Genomic DNA, 14,435 nt, shown 5'->3' with positions numbered 1-14,435 from the left:
CAGGTCGAGGAGATCCTAGAACCCAGGTGTCCCCACCACTGAACTACAAAGTTCATTCAGGCTCATGACTGAAGTTGACCTCTTAGCAAGGTCAGAAGCCCAAATTTAGGCACATAGGGAATTCTGCAGGACTGGACAGAGGCACTGAAAAGTAGGTGCCTAAGAGGTTTCACAGCTACTGAAATGGGTCTGGTCTGGATTACCATTTGACTTGGTCACTTAACTTCTATTCAAGCCCGGTTTAAGATGAAGAACAGGTTATTAATGCATAACGACAGTTCCCAAAAAAGCAAGACTGTTAACTAGTACGTCTTGTACCAGCAAGCCTGTTTAGGCTAGTTGATCTATCTAAGTCTGGGCCTCAACAAACTGGGCCTCTATCCACTAGATGCAACATCGGCTCCTATACTATATCACTTTTCTTTAGACCAGTGCCAACAACAAATAGCTATTTCTTCTTCCCTTACTCCTCGCTACAAAAGGCAACAGGATCCAGTAAATCATGCACAATTTAGGCAGTCAGGCTGCCTTTGAAAATGTGGCTATTCAGCCATTCCACTAACTACAGAGCCATTTGGAACAGCTCTAACTATAATTAAGCGTTCAATTTGTTTGCATTTTTTATGATATGTTGCTGAGCATTTTCAGTGTCCCAACTAATTTGTCAATAAAACATGCCATGTAAAAGCAAGTAGTGCATTGTGTTGAAGATAAATTGTTATTTGAGATCCAGCATATGTAGAGTAAAATTCAAATGCGCTGTGCTATAGAGGGAATATAAATGCGATACAAAATGAATCAGTGGTCTGCTGTATTGGAATATGCTACTGGAAAGATAGTCCAGGTTTTATCTGTTCAACTGCCAATTTAAAATGGTCTATTTATCACTTTTATAATCCCATTATGTATCAGTTTTCCTACTGCAGAAGATAAAGTGCCACCCCTCATTTGAGCAGCAGCATAAAATAGTTGCATTTGTATTCTATGGCTGTGTCTACACGTGCACTTTAACATGCATTAGCCTATTTTCATGTACATTAAAGCATCACAAAAAAACTGTGCACTTTTGCTAATGCACCTTAAAATAGTGCATCTTTTTCTAGTACCACCACAAAGGGCCTGAATGTATTCAGCCTCCACAAGAGAAGACTGAGAGGGGATCTGGTGAGAGGCCATCTATAAACTCACCAGGGGGGACCAGGGGAAATTAGGTGAGGCTCTGTTCCCCTGGGCACCACCTGGGATAACAAGGAATAATGGCCACAAATTGTTTGAGAGCAGGTTCAGGCTTGATATCAGGAGGCATTACTTTACAGTTAGGGCTGCCAGGCTCTGGAAGGGGCTCCCAAGGGAGGTGGTGCTCTCCCCTCCCTTGAGGGTCTTCAAGAGGAGGTTGGATAGATATCTGGCTGGGGTATTATGATCCCAACACTCGTTTCTGCCATGGCAGGGGGCTGGACTTGATGATCTGTTCAGGTCCCTTCTGACCCTAGGAAGTACGAAACAATGGAGGTACTAAATTTAATGTGCATTACCAAAAACACATTAATGAGCGTGTACGTACACTATAAGGTATAATGGAGTTCATGAAGGAACTCCTGGGTGCTACTTCTACACAAGGAGACAAAAGGATATAAAAAGCAATAGGAAAGGATGATACACAGTTAAAAATACCCCTATAAAAATGGGCTTCACTGAAGACAATTTGATGTTTAAGAGTGGTTCGTGGGTTGCCTTCTGGAACTTTTGAAAAGTTCTTCAGCTTTGGAAGAGCTTCAAAATGGCAATGGGAAAATGGAGGAAAGAAAGAAAGGAAAAAGAGTCACTTTTAGACATCATTCCTTCTAACGTTTAGGAAAAGGAACTAAAGAATGGAAACCAGAAGTAGGCAGGCCTGTCACTGGGTATGGGAGGTCCGCTGTTGGTTCTAGACATCGTTGCCCCTTGAAGCATTTCTCACACACTTGGGGAACCTCTACACAAGCAGCGAGGCTGCTCTGACATACTGTAATTACAGCGCTCCAGCACACACTAGCTGTAATTACCACTCCAGCACACTCTGGCTGCTTCATGTATCAGCATCACTGCATTGAAAAATCATGGCAGGGATGCTTTAACTAAAGTTCATTCAACGAGCTTTAGTAAAAGTGCCCCCGTCACCATTTTTCAGCGCAGGAGCTGATACACAAGATGCTCTGGGCACTTTAGTTCAAGTGGCTCTTAGAGCCACTCTAATTAAAGTACCCACCCACCCCCCACGCTCCTGGAGCACATGTATAGATGTCCTTAAATGGCAAATGATAAAGCAGAGTTGCACTTGGAGCTCCAAAGAGACACGGGCTTCATCTGTACTGAGGGACACTCAAGAGAGTTCAAATGAGTTCACTCAAAGGGCATTAAATTCCCCTGTGGAAGCTCTCACTTAGGATGCAGAGTGGCCTTAATGCTGTAGCTCATGAGCTTTAAGTGCATGCCTTTGATTGGTGCAGTTTAACTTCCTTAAATGTCCACCTGTAGAAGTCCCGAAGAATTCCAGCTCTGCTAAGATCAGCAAGCTAAATGCTTTTCCCTTTTATATCTAGGGTGACTCAATATACTGACTTTAATGTGTGAAGGCACATCATGAGCAGAGTCCCAAGGATTAGGCCAGACTTTTCCCTTATCTGTATAACCCTGGTAGCTTGCCGTGATCGTATAGTGGTTAGTACTCTGCGTTGTGGCCGCAGCAACCTCGGTTCGAATCCGAGTCACGGCATTACTTTACAAGTGGTGGTACAGCAAGGGGCCCTATCCTTTGAGGTTGGTGAAGCCCCAGGGGGGTGGAATCACCATCTTTAGAGGTTTTGAAGGCCCAGCTCAACAAAGCCCTGACCAGGATGGTTTAGTTGGGGCTGGTCCTACCTTCAGCAGGGTGAGGTTCACTAGCTGACCTCCTGAGGTCCCTTCCAACCCCAAGTTTCTATGTTTCTATGATTACTTCCTGTACTATAGCTAGCTTTAGCATAAAGGAAGGATTGTCATCTCCCACTTGCAAGATCTCTGTAAGTTGTACTCTTTGTTGTGATGGTGGCATTTTTGAACAAAGAGAACAGGAGAACTGTTTCTTTCAAGTAGATGTTTAATGATTCATTTTTCTAAAAAATGAAGTTGGAAAACTTCCTAGATTATACACCTGTCCCTTTCAGGAGGACTCAATGTACTCACAGTGGGTGGGTTTACCCCAGCTCTTACTAGGAAACATCTGTGGGTGGCTTTTTAGTCCAGCTGCTAATGAATGTCATGCTCTGCAATGAGATCAATTCTGCCACCAAAATGAGTAGGCTGCCAGCCTGTTCCTGAAGGGAACGATTATAATAATTAGTGTCACTATGAATATGGAATGTCTTGCAAACTCCAGCAGACACACCTGTGCAGCATGCTGGCTAAAGAAACGAGGACTTGCCACTCTCAGGCTGACAGCTTTGCGAAGCATTTTAGCCAAGGTTTTCTTGCCTAGCAAATACAATCACAGCTGAAGCATAGAAGGACATTTATGATGTATCTGCAGGATGTAGAAGGGTACCTCTCAATGGGAAAGCAGAGGCTACATCCTGGGTGCTGTTGGTGACCACTCAGCAAAATTGAGCCACCACCTTAGCACCCAACCTGAAACTAAATTGTTTCCCTTATGGTAGAGCAAAAAATTCTTGGTGGTTCAGGTTCATGTCAGGGTTACGTTAAGATCGCTTCCACTTCTTTAAATGGCCTCAAGTACACTGCTGGAGCAAGAACAGATGGGTTTTGAATGTCCATGAATAAATTACTTTAGAAATATGAAGGTTTCCAGCCCTTAAAGGAGCAAAACAGCCTTTCAGAAAAAACAGCAAGGGCATACAATCTAACTGGTGGTCTTGATAGATAGGACTTTATTCAGACATGGAACTTCATCCAGATACAGAGTTTGATAGAAGCATGAACAAGTGGATACAATATGCAAATGCTCTGTATTGCACTTGATGAGCCGGGAAACCCATTCTAGTCCTAAATTCCAAAATACCTCCTCACATCTTTTTTTTTTTTGCCATGTTATTTTTCACTAAACCTTGAATTTACATCCTTCTTTCCAAATATGCAAAGAAGCCAATATACCACAAGCACTGGACCAATTAGATGGCCTCACCAATAAGCAGACATTGGGTGCATCTACACATGCGCTTTACTGTGGAGTTACTAACTTGCTCCACAGTAAAGCATCACAGTCTACACGAGCACCAGTATATGGGCATAGTAAATTAACTCCACTGTAAGATAGCACTATCTGGGACAGTACTATCTTATGGTGGAGTCATTTACTGCATGGACACGCACCAGTGGACGGTGTCGAGGACTGCAACAGTTTAAGCCAAAGCCAAGCAGTCCCCAGCTGGCAGCAAGCTCGGGGGGTCAACCACATGGCCCTGCAGTTTCAGCACTCTTGTGACCCAGCCAGCCCCTCTGCTGCCTGATGCCACCACCCAGACCCTGGGTGACCCCCCTGACCCCACTGAGCCTGCTGCCAGCCCAGGGCTGCTCCACCCCAGCTCAAACTGCTGTGGTCCCAGACGCATGTGAAGACACTGCGCCCAGGAGCACTTGACTGCGGTGTAAACTGCACCAGAGTTTCTTGAACTGCATTAATAGCTCGTGTAGATGCACCCATTATGAGTGATACATGTGAGGCAGCGTGCATCTGGCTGGAAATCCATAGTACACACTCGTTCTATCCATCCATTCATTCATGAGACTTGGAAATGTTACCAGGCACCTCCTAGCCAGGGGACTAACGCAGTACCAGCGATCATATTTTTTAAGCCTGCTGATGCTTCCTGTCCTTCCAGTAAAACTGGTGTGATCCTTATCTGAACAACCTCAGGGGACAACACCAGGACTCTGGGCAATGTTCACATTGCTAAAGCCTGGCAGTCATGAGCAGTCACAGGCGAGCTGAGAATTTTGCAGGTTTCGAGGTCTATCACAAGTGACTACAAAACAACTAGAGATACTTGTGCCAACTTTGAACTGGTCGGCTAAGGTATTGTGGTAGCAAACTATCCATGGGAGCACAATGCTCAATGCCAGCTGCAAAAGCTGGGGAGCCCAGACTGAGCTCCATCAGGTTACTATGCCCAGCACCTGTGCTGCATGGTAGTCACTGCAGTGTAGACGTGCACTTAGGAATGGAGCACAGCACCGGCATTTCCTCCCACTCAAAAAGCCCCTCTTACACCTGAAGTAAGCAAGACTCCCAGCCGCCGGGCTACTGCAGTAATAGAGGGATGAGTCTATAAATTGATAGAATTCCTTTAACTGTTTAGCAACATAGGAATGAATGCACAAATGACCAGGTCCTTACTGGACTCTGATTTACATGTATGCAAACCAGTGTATTACAGTTGATTTTCTTGCCAACAGAATGCACTCTACAGCTGCCCGTAAAGTGCCAGCAGGCATTAAGAATGGCTATTTGATATATTTAGTTCATCAGATTTGGAACAAAGACCTTTAATAGCCTGCAGAATCCATTCTCTGATCCACCTCAGTCTGAGTTTCCATAGGCCCTTTAGTCATCCGTGTGTTTGCGGTGGAAAACAGACAACAGCGTTTTAGAAAAATGCACCAAGCATAACTTGCAGGTTGCACGTTTCTGATGCCTCATTAGCATTACTCACAGTAGACACGTTGCTACCAGCAATGAGAGCATGCAAACCCCCTCTGCTGATCCTGTCAGTAATCAGCCCTGCTGTCAGGAACACTGTTTAAATCCTTTCTACCCCCATGGAGATGCTGAACTGGCAAATCCCTGAAGAAGAAAATAATACCCCAGCTTAAACAGCTACTTCAAGTTAACTGAAGAGGGATGCATATAAACAACTCATTTAGTGAAAATACCAGCACAAAAAGTTGACAAGCAAGGAAAAGCAATTGAAAATTAATTTCCCGGGATGTGGTTACGGAGAAAAGTCCTTGAGTTGTAGCAACTTGTTTTCTAGGATGTCTTGAATGCAGATATGGGGCTTGGGTCCTTTAATAAAATCTCAAGCTGTACAAGAAAGGCTTTAATAGTTAAAATGACCAGCTATGATTGTACATCCATTTCCTGTGCAGTGCTACTTAGTGCTCTTCTCTGGGTCAGAGGGGTGAGACGTAACTGGGTAATAAGATGTACAATGCTGCCTGAACTGGTCCGACGGTGTTGCTATGAATGGAAGGAAATCAGCAGATCTGGAATAGGGAGCCTCAGGAAAGACAAAGGAAGACTCAAAATCCCAAGAGTCAAACATGAAGTTATAATGAGTAGTTGCTCAGGAGGGCAAAATAAGTGGATCACAGAGGAGATGCATTTTGGGACAACAATCTATGTGTGAGGAGAACAAAGCTGGGCTTTTTTTCTTTTTGGGGGGCTGCTTGTTTGTTTGCTTTTGTTTTAAGCTTCAGCCTAGCACAGAAGTGGAAACTTGGACAAACTAGGGAGGAATAGAAAAGTATTGCTCAGGCATGCAAGGATGAAGTCAGGAAGGCCAATGCACAATTGGAGTTGCAGCCAGCAAGGGATGTGAAGGGTAACAAGAAGGGTTTCTACAATCATGTCAGGAACAAGAGGAAGATCAGGGACAGTGTGGGTCCCTTACTGAATGAGGGAGGCAACCTGGTGATAGTGCATGCAGAAAAGGCTGAAGTGCTCAATGCCTTTTTCACCTCCGTCTTCACAGGCAAGGTCAGCTCCCAGACTACTACACCGGGCAGCACAGTTTGGGGAGGAGGTGAGCAGCCAACAGTAGTGAAAGAACAGGTTAGGGAATATTTGCAAAAGCTGGACATGTACAAGTCCATGGGACTGGATGGGATGCACCCAAGGGTGCTGAGGGAGTTGGCTGATGTGATTGCAGAGCCATTGGCCATCATGGCGATCAGGAAAAGGGCAAACATAATTCCCATCTTTAAGAAAGGGAAAAGGAGGATCCAGGGAACTACGGACCAGTCAGCCTCACCTCAGTCCCTGGAAAAATCATGATGGAGCAGGTCCTCAAGGAATCCATTTCTAAGCACTTGGAGGAGGAAAAGGTGATTAGGAAAAGTCAGCATGGATTCACCAGGGGCAAGTCATGCACGACCAACCTGATTGCCTTCTATGACAAGGTGACTGTCTCTGTGGATGCGGGGAGACCATTGGATGTGGTATACTTTGACTTTAGCAAGGTTTTTGATATGGTCTCCCACAACGTTCTCACAGGCAAGCTAAGGAAGTACGGACTAGATGAATGGACTGTAAGGTAGATAGAAAACTGCCTAGAGCATTGGGGTCAGAGAGTTGTAATCAATGGCTTGATGTCTAGCTGGCTGCTGGTATAAAGTGTGAGTGCCCCAGGGGTCGATCCTGGGGCCAGTTTTGTTCAATGTCTCCATCACTGACCGGGAAGATAGGATGATGTTCACCCTCACCAAGTTTGCAAATGACACCAAGCTGGGGGGAGTAGTAGATATGCTGGAGGGTAGGGCTAGGATTCCTAGAAACCTAGACGGCTTGGAAGATTGGACCAAAAGACATCTGTGGTTCAACAAAGACAAGTGCAAAGTCCTTGCACTTAGAATGGAAGAATCCTATGAACTAGTAGAGGTTGGGCCTGACTGGCTGGGCACCAGCGCTGCAGAAAAGGACCTGGGGGGTTAAGACCCAGCCTGACAAAGCCTTGACTGGGATGATGTAGTTGGGGATGGAGCTGCTTTGAGAAGGGGGTTGGACTAGATGTGACCTCCCCAGGTCCCTTCCAACCCTCATTTTCTTTGATTCTATAACATTCAGTCTCTGGGATCTTGCTGGGAGGCCATTACCAAGTCCAATCGGGAAAGCAAAGTAAATGGCTCTACCAGGACAGAATTTAAGGTGTAATTTAGCTGTACAAACCTAAGGACCTGCTTAGACTCCTAGGGTGCCTATACATGTGCTCGGAGGTGGGGGAAGAGGGGCGGGGGGCAGCCGTATTTTAATTAGAGCAGTTCCTGGAGACTAGGACTTATTAAAACACCTCACCATCACATGTATAAGGCTTCAGCTGGAGTCCTATGTCCAGTTCTGGGCACTGTGCTTTAAGAAAGATCAAGACCACAGAGGAAAGCCCCAGTGGGATGCTTTATCTAAACCTCATACAACAAGATTTAGGTAAAGCATCCCAGTGGCCATTTTTCAACCTGTGGAGGCTTATACACATAAAGATGAGGCCACACTGGAGCGTTCTAATTAAATTAATTGAGTCTGCTCTGATGCCTTCTAATTAGAACATGAATCAGTGTATGCAACCCTCGTTATGCTGAATGTCTTGAGAAAATCTCCCTCTAGTTCATTCCCCTGTGCAAGAGGCAAGATCAAATATACTTAGTACCTCCCTGACAGATATTTGCCTTCACTTCTCCTTAAAACTGTGCGGGCCGGGAGCGACCCGAGCCCTTTTTCGTGCTGCACGCGGGATGTAGCCAGCAGCCCGGGCATGCCGGGTCGGAGAGGGAAGCCCTTCGAGCTGGAATTAGGCACAGATGCGTAGCGGTAGTTTTAAAGATTGTTTACTTACACCGAGATGGCAGTGGTGCAGGCTGGAAAACTTGCTTGAGTTGCAGTTACAGACAGACAACACAGACGGTCTCGTGGAGGTTGCTAGGCTCCACGGTGCAGAGCTCCGGATGCTCTGGGTGAACGAGCCACCAAAATAGAAATCGTAAATACGTCTTATAAAAGTCGCGTTCGAAGACGGGAAGAGGTGGGCGGTGGATCAGGCCGCCACACTCCTCTGGATCTCACACAGGGTTTCTATTACCCTGCTGTGTACCCAGAGTCCCCACGAGATGGATGTGGAGTCCTCTTTGGCTTGGGCGGAAACTGCTCAAGCCTCTTATACAGCTAACAGGCCAATCGCTAGCCGCTACGTGTGAATAATTTAGCACTAGCCAATCACGGGGAACGAATTTGCATACCGGTGGTGGGAACTCTTTTGCACCGTGCATTCCTCTCGCAACATGAGCAATGCACTCTGCAAAAGAAGCTGCAGAAAAGGCGGGAAACTCGTCCCTGCACCGGGGTTTCCTCTTGCTACAGGAAACACTCCTGTGCAATGCTCTGCAACTTGGCGGGGATAATTCTGGTGCCGAAGCACACACACAGTCATGCCTTTTGGGTCATGACAAAAACCTTCCAATGAAGGGTGTTCCACAACCTCCCTAGGCAGTGAACTCCAGTATTGCAAGACCCCAGTAGCTGGACCGTGTCTCCTTAGGATCCAACTTGAGTTTTTTGCAATGAATTAAGCTGGGGTATTTCTGTCCTTCCTCCAGGAGCCATTCATCACCACCTGCTTTATGACAAATTTTACATCTCAGAAAAATATTATCCTGGCCCCCTCAAGACTTCACTTGCCTAAACTAAACAAGCTCTTGTGTGGGTTGCTCACCTCTATGGTCTGTCCAATTTGTCTTTCTTAAAGCACAGACCTGCTTGATTCCAGCTGAAGCCTTTTCAGTGGTTTGTAGATTGAAATAATTATAAAAAATACATGTTTTCCACAAGACATTTTTTGTTGCTGCATCCCAGAATATATATATGCAATCATACCACACCGCTGACTTGTATTTAGTTTTGTGATCCATTAAAATCCACAGGTCCTTCTGTGCTGTACTGCTGTTTAGCTAGTAATTCTCCACTTTTGTATCTGTGTGAGTGCTTTCTCCTTCCTCAGTGCAGCTCTTTGCACTTACCTATTCTCAGCTCCACCTTGATGATTTCAGACCAGCTCTCAAGTTTGTCTGGATCATTTTCAATTCTGAGCTTGTCCTCCAAAGAACTTGCAACCCTTTCTAGTTTGGTATCATCTTCAGATTTCATAAGCATACCCTGTATTCTACTGTCTGACTCATTAATGAAAGTATTGAATAGAAAAAAAGTTCCCACTCATAACCCTGCTGAAACCACCTTAAAATGGCTTATTGATAAGATAACTACTCTGCAAAAGCTATTTTTCAAACAGCTGCGTGCCTGTCTTACAGTGATTACATTTAAACTATGTTTCCTTAATATGTTCTGCTTCAGTTGACTAGTAATTGTTAGCCTGTGGTGTCTCACTGAGAATTTTTCTTGGGTGCACCAGTTGCTGATGGGGTATCCAAGTCTCTACGTAGGAGTCTGAACATATTTGCACTCACTGCTGAGAGCACACAAGTGAGAATTAGGGTGTTCAGGAGCCCAGAGGCCCAGCATCAGAGAAGGACATCAAAGGGGCTTGCTTTCGGTGAAAGCTTAGCTTAGGAAATATTACATAAAAGGGAATCTCATTAGAGACAATGTGAAGGCCACAAAGTGATCCCCACAGATCTCTTTTTGTCATGACAACACTCAACAGGAGCCCTTGTGAATGGGGTTTGTTTAAACTGAGCTCTGTTCTCAGCTCTTGTTGTATGCTCTTAGGTGAGTCATTTACCATATTTACTCAATTAGAAGATGAGGTTCTTGCCCCCATTTAACATGGGGGTAAAAAGCTCCCTCGCCTTACAGCTAAGCATGGAGCAGTTGCAGTGGGGAAGGGCTGGGGGGCCGGCAGCTGCTGTGGCTCAGCTGGAGCTGAAGGCCCAGTTGCCACCTGTCCCCTCCCCCCTCTGCACTGCCTCTGCATGCACCACCACTTCCCCCGCAGCACCTCGTCTTCCCACCCCATGCTGCTTCTTCCTCTCTCTCCCCCTCTGCATAGGCAATGCATGGGGGGGGGCATGTGCCCCCCCTGAAATTGGCCCTCACCAGCTTGAGAGTGGGGGGTGATGACCGGTGGCCCCCCCCCCCCGAAATTGTGGGGGCACCAAGAGAAGTGCCAGTGGCACTTCTGGGTTTGCTCTCAGCGCTTGCAGTTTTGCTGCCAGCACTGCCGCTGGTGCTAGCAATCGGCCCTGGCGGATGCCCTCCCCACCCAGTCAGCAATTGGCCACTGGGGGACCCCCTCCACCCAGTCAGACATCAACCACTGGTGCCCCCCTCCCCCCCCGTATCAGGAGACACCAGTCACCCATGCCCTTCTACCACACTTCTCCTCACCTTTGCTTCTGCTGGCAGGCTCCCTCCCTCCTGTAGGTTGGGACATGGTGCATGGCTCCAGCCTGGCCCTGTAGCAGCAGTGTGGAGCCAGCACTGCTGTTCCAGCCAGCTCCCCACTCTGACTGGGTTTTATTGCACCATTCTCCTTTTTCTCCATTACCAAATTCATTTCCTTCAGAGTACAGAGGGAAAACCCAAAGGACTTACCGTGTCTATAGAGCATCCAGAGAATACCCAGAAGCACTGTCTAGAACTAAGCCCTACCCACAACCACCAATTATTTGAGATAAATGGCTTGTAGGTGTGCACGAGTGGCTCTGAACACTCTCCACAGCACTGTAATCAGGGTCTCCAGACCCTGAGAGGTGCACGGTCAGTCAGGAATGTACCTGAACTATCGACGTTCCTAATTTGTGGGGATATCTCTTAGTTACAGTCTTGGGTTCCCTTTGGGGTGTAAATTGTTACATTGAGTGAGTCACTTCACCTCTCTGAGAATCCATCTGTAAGATGGGCCTAATGACACCTCCCTTCGTTTACAAAACCTTTTATAATTATAGATGTAAAGCCATTACGTAAGAACGAGGTGACATTATGCTGAGAGCAGGCTGGAATTGTGCTGTGGGGAGTGATATTTTGCCCTGCCTTTTGTTTAACATCTTCATTAGTGAGCTGGAGGAGGGAGGAAACAACACATTAATTTCAGGGGACATTAATTGGGAAATGTTTCATAAACCAGGGAGGATAGAAATAATACTAAGGGATGTAAAGAGGTTAGAATTATGAGGAGGCTGTAATGCAATGTGATGCAGCCTGCATAAAGGCTATGAAAAGCATAATCTGCAAGAAATGTGGAGAGAGGGTAATGCCAAATGGCAAGCAAATGTGGCTGAAGCTCGCGGTTAATTCAGCACGAAGTAGATGCTGCACCAGTAAAGACACCAAAAGTGGGTGTGAGTTCAGCATGTGTGTACACAGCTCCTGCACTCAATGATAAGCACCTTCAGATGAATAGTGTAAGGGCGAGATGTAGGTTTGCCTGAAATATGAAGGAGGTATTGGTGGGCCCACGCACGTTCACCAACCCAAAATCCAACATGGATAGGGATCAAAGAGTTGCTAATACTGTATCTAGTAACAGCGGTAGTAAAACCCTGTGGGCAACAGAGATAGCATGGTGACGTGTCTGTGAAATAGCTGAGACAGGTAATAGCTTAGATAGGTAAAGGCCATTCAGGTCAGGGTAAGGATTTTTCAACCATACCACAGCATAGAGCAGGGCTCATGGTCACAGCAGAATGTAGTCTCATGATAGTAATGTGACTAATACCATCTTCATCAAACCTTGCATCATCTTCAAAGAGAAGGAGGTCCACCTCCTGCAACTCTACTGAAGCATTAATGCTAGTGATGTAGTAGGGGTGTACTTGGTAGCCATGTTTGTCTGTCACAAAAAGACATACAAAAAACTAGAACTGTTGGTTCCAAAATTATACCTTTTATTAGACCAACTGGGAAATCGCAAGAAAATTGTCCTTTTCTGCTAGCTTTCGGGATCGAAGTCCCTTTGCCAGGCTCTGGGAAAAGTATAGCTGGTACAAGATGGTAAAAAGTTGGGAGCTTTAGGACCCCAGGGTGCCTTTGCAGTACCTACCACCAATTAGATCAAGCCTCTATGTTTTGACTTGAATAAATATGGGAAATAAATATGCAATAGCAGGTGTCATTGTTGTAGTCATTTGTCTGATGATAATCACACTCTCAAAAAGGAGCAAGAAGAATTAAGCACAGATTCAAGTGAACCAAGTGATATCATTTTCCCATCATCGCTGATGATGTGAAGCATTTCAAATAGTATACTGTATGTCTGTAATGGTGCACGGAGCAATTTTTGCAGTCTGAGAGCTCTGGTGTAGTTGAATTATTAATTATTATTTAAAGATTGTGGGAGTAACTGTTAGATGTTTATTTACTGATTAAAGCTGATAAATTACACGCACATAAATACCTACCAACGATGAGTGCAATTAAAAATCACTGTAATTTTGTCAAGAAGGGAAATCAAATTGGATATAAAACTAATCATATGAATAATCAGACAAAGGCTACATCTCAACTGTCTTACACAGAGCTCTTTTTGGAGCACTAAGGAGAACTAAATCTGCAGTTACTGTCAACCATCACAAAGTGATAACTTCGGGGCCTAATAATTGTACCCTGCAGGCGTAATCTGATGTGACAAACAGGGATATTCTCTTTTATTATTGATTTCAATGAGGTCAACCCAACCACCCTCCATTCTACATAACGTCCTGTCCAAAAAATAGGAGGATTTAAATGCCTGAAGTGCAACTTTGGTGGAAGGTCCGAAAACCACCCTCCCAACCCCTCCATTCTACATCATGTCCTGTCCAAAAAAAAAAAGGAGGATTTAAATGCCTGAAGTGCAACTTTGGTGGAAGATCCTAAAAACCACTGCCACTTTGATGGTGCCTAAGTTTCCTAGGTACCATACTTTAAAGTTCTCCCTGTTCATGGATGAAGAAATTCTAAGCTTGACAGAGCTGAGCAGCTCAGCACCCAGAGTATGGGATCCAGAAGTCACTGGATCCTGTTTCTCCACCTGTGTCCCATGAAGATCTCTGTCTTGTAGGTCTTCTCAGAGCATTGCTAACACAGACCAACAGAACTGGGTTCCTCACAAAAGGCAGTGATGGACACTACTCTCTTATGAGATGCAACTGGAGAAGGAGATAGTAGTTGACTTCCTTTTGTAGGAAAATGTTGTAGTTACAGCGTGTCCCAGGATGTGACACACCCAGATCCAATCCACTCAGTCCACCTACAAGGGTTCAAGCTATCACTTCCCACGCACTAGGAGATGCTTCTCACCACAAGGCCATAGGCTGGTCTGGGTGATGATACTCTTCACCTCTCCTGTTAAAGTTATGCCACGGTGCAGAACAGAATTCAAGACTTATTAAGCCAAAGAAAGAGAGCACAAGAGGAAGCTTTGACTTTGGTGAATTGGACTCTGGCCTGGTAGGGATGGAGTCCTAGGTTCCCATCTCTGCTCCAGCAAATATCTAATATAAATCATTTACTGGATAAGCCCCTTATGCAGCTCAGTCCAAACTTTTGGTTCTGGGTAGTTACAGTCGAAGGAGAACTGGTCATGCAAAACCAGGGCCGGCCCATTCTATACTGCGAAACCTGTGGTCACAGGGGGCCCTCAGCTAAGGAGGCCCCCTGCATCTGGCTGTTCACCACAACCCCTGCTGCCACTGCTGCTGCCACCACCAGCTTCACATCCAGCCGCTCGCCGCCACTTCCACCGCTGCCACCGGCTTTT

The 14,435-nt window shown here is 45.7% G+C and overlaps 1 non-coding gene across 1 annotated transcript; it reads left to right on the top strand.

Annotated features, from left to right (window-relative positions):
- Positions 1-2,683: 2,683 nt before the first annotated feature.
- On the top strand, positions 2,684-2,755 carry TRNAH-GUG. Its single transcript has one exon. It is a non-coding gene; the product is annotated as a tRNA-His (tRNA).
- The last annotated feature ends 11,680 nt before the right edge of the window (positions 2,756-14,435 follow it).

Source organism: Alligator sinensis, unplaced genomic scaffold (assembly GCF_000455745.1).
Source record: "Alligator sinensis unplaced genomic scaffold, ASM45574v1 scaffold559_2, whole genome shotgun sequence".
Taxonomy (NCBI): Eukaryota; Metazoa; Chordata; order Crocodylia; family Alligatoridae; genus Alligator; species Alligator sinensis.
This window is presented reverse-complemented; position numbering and strand designations above follow the sequence as displayed.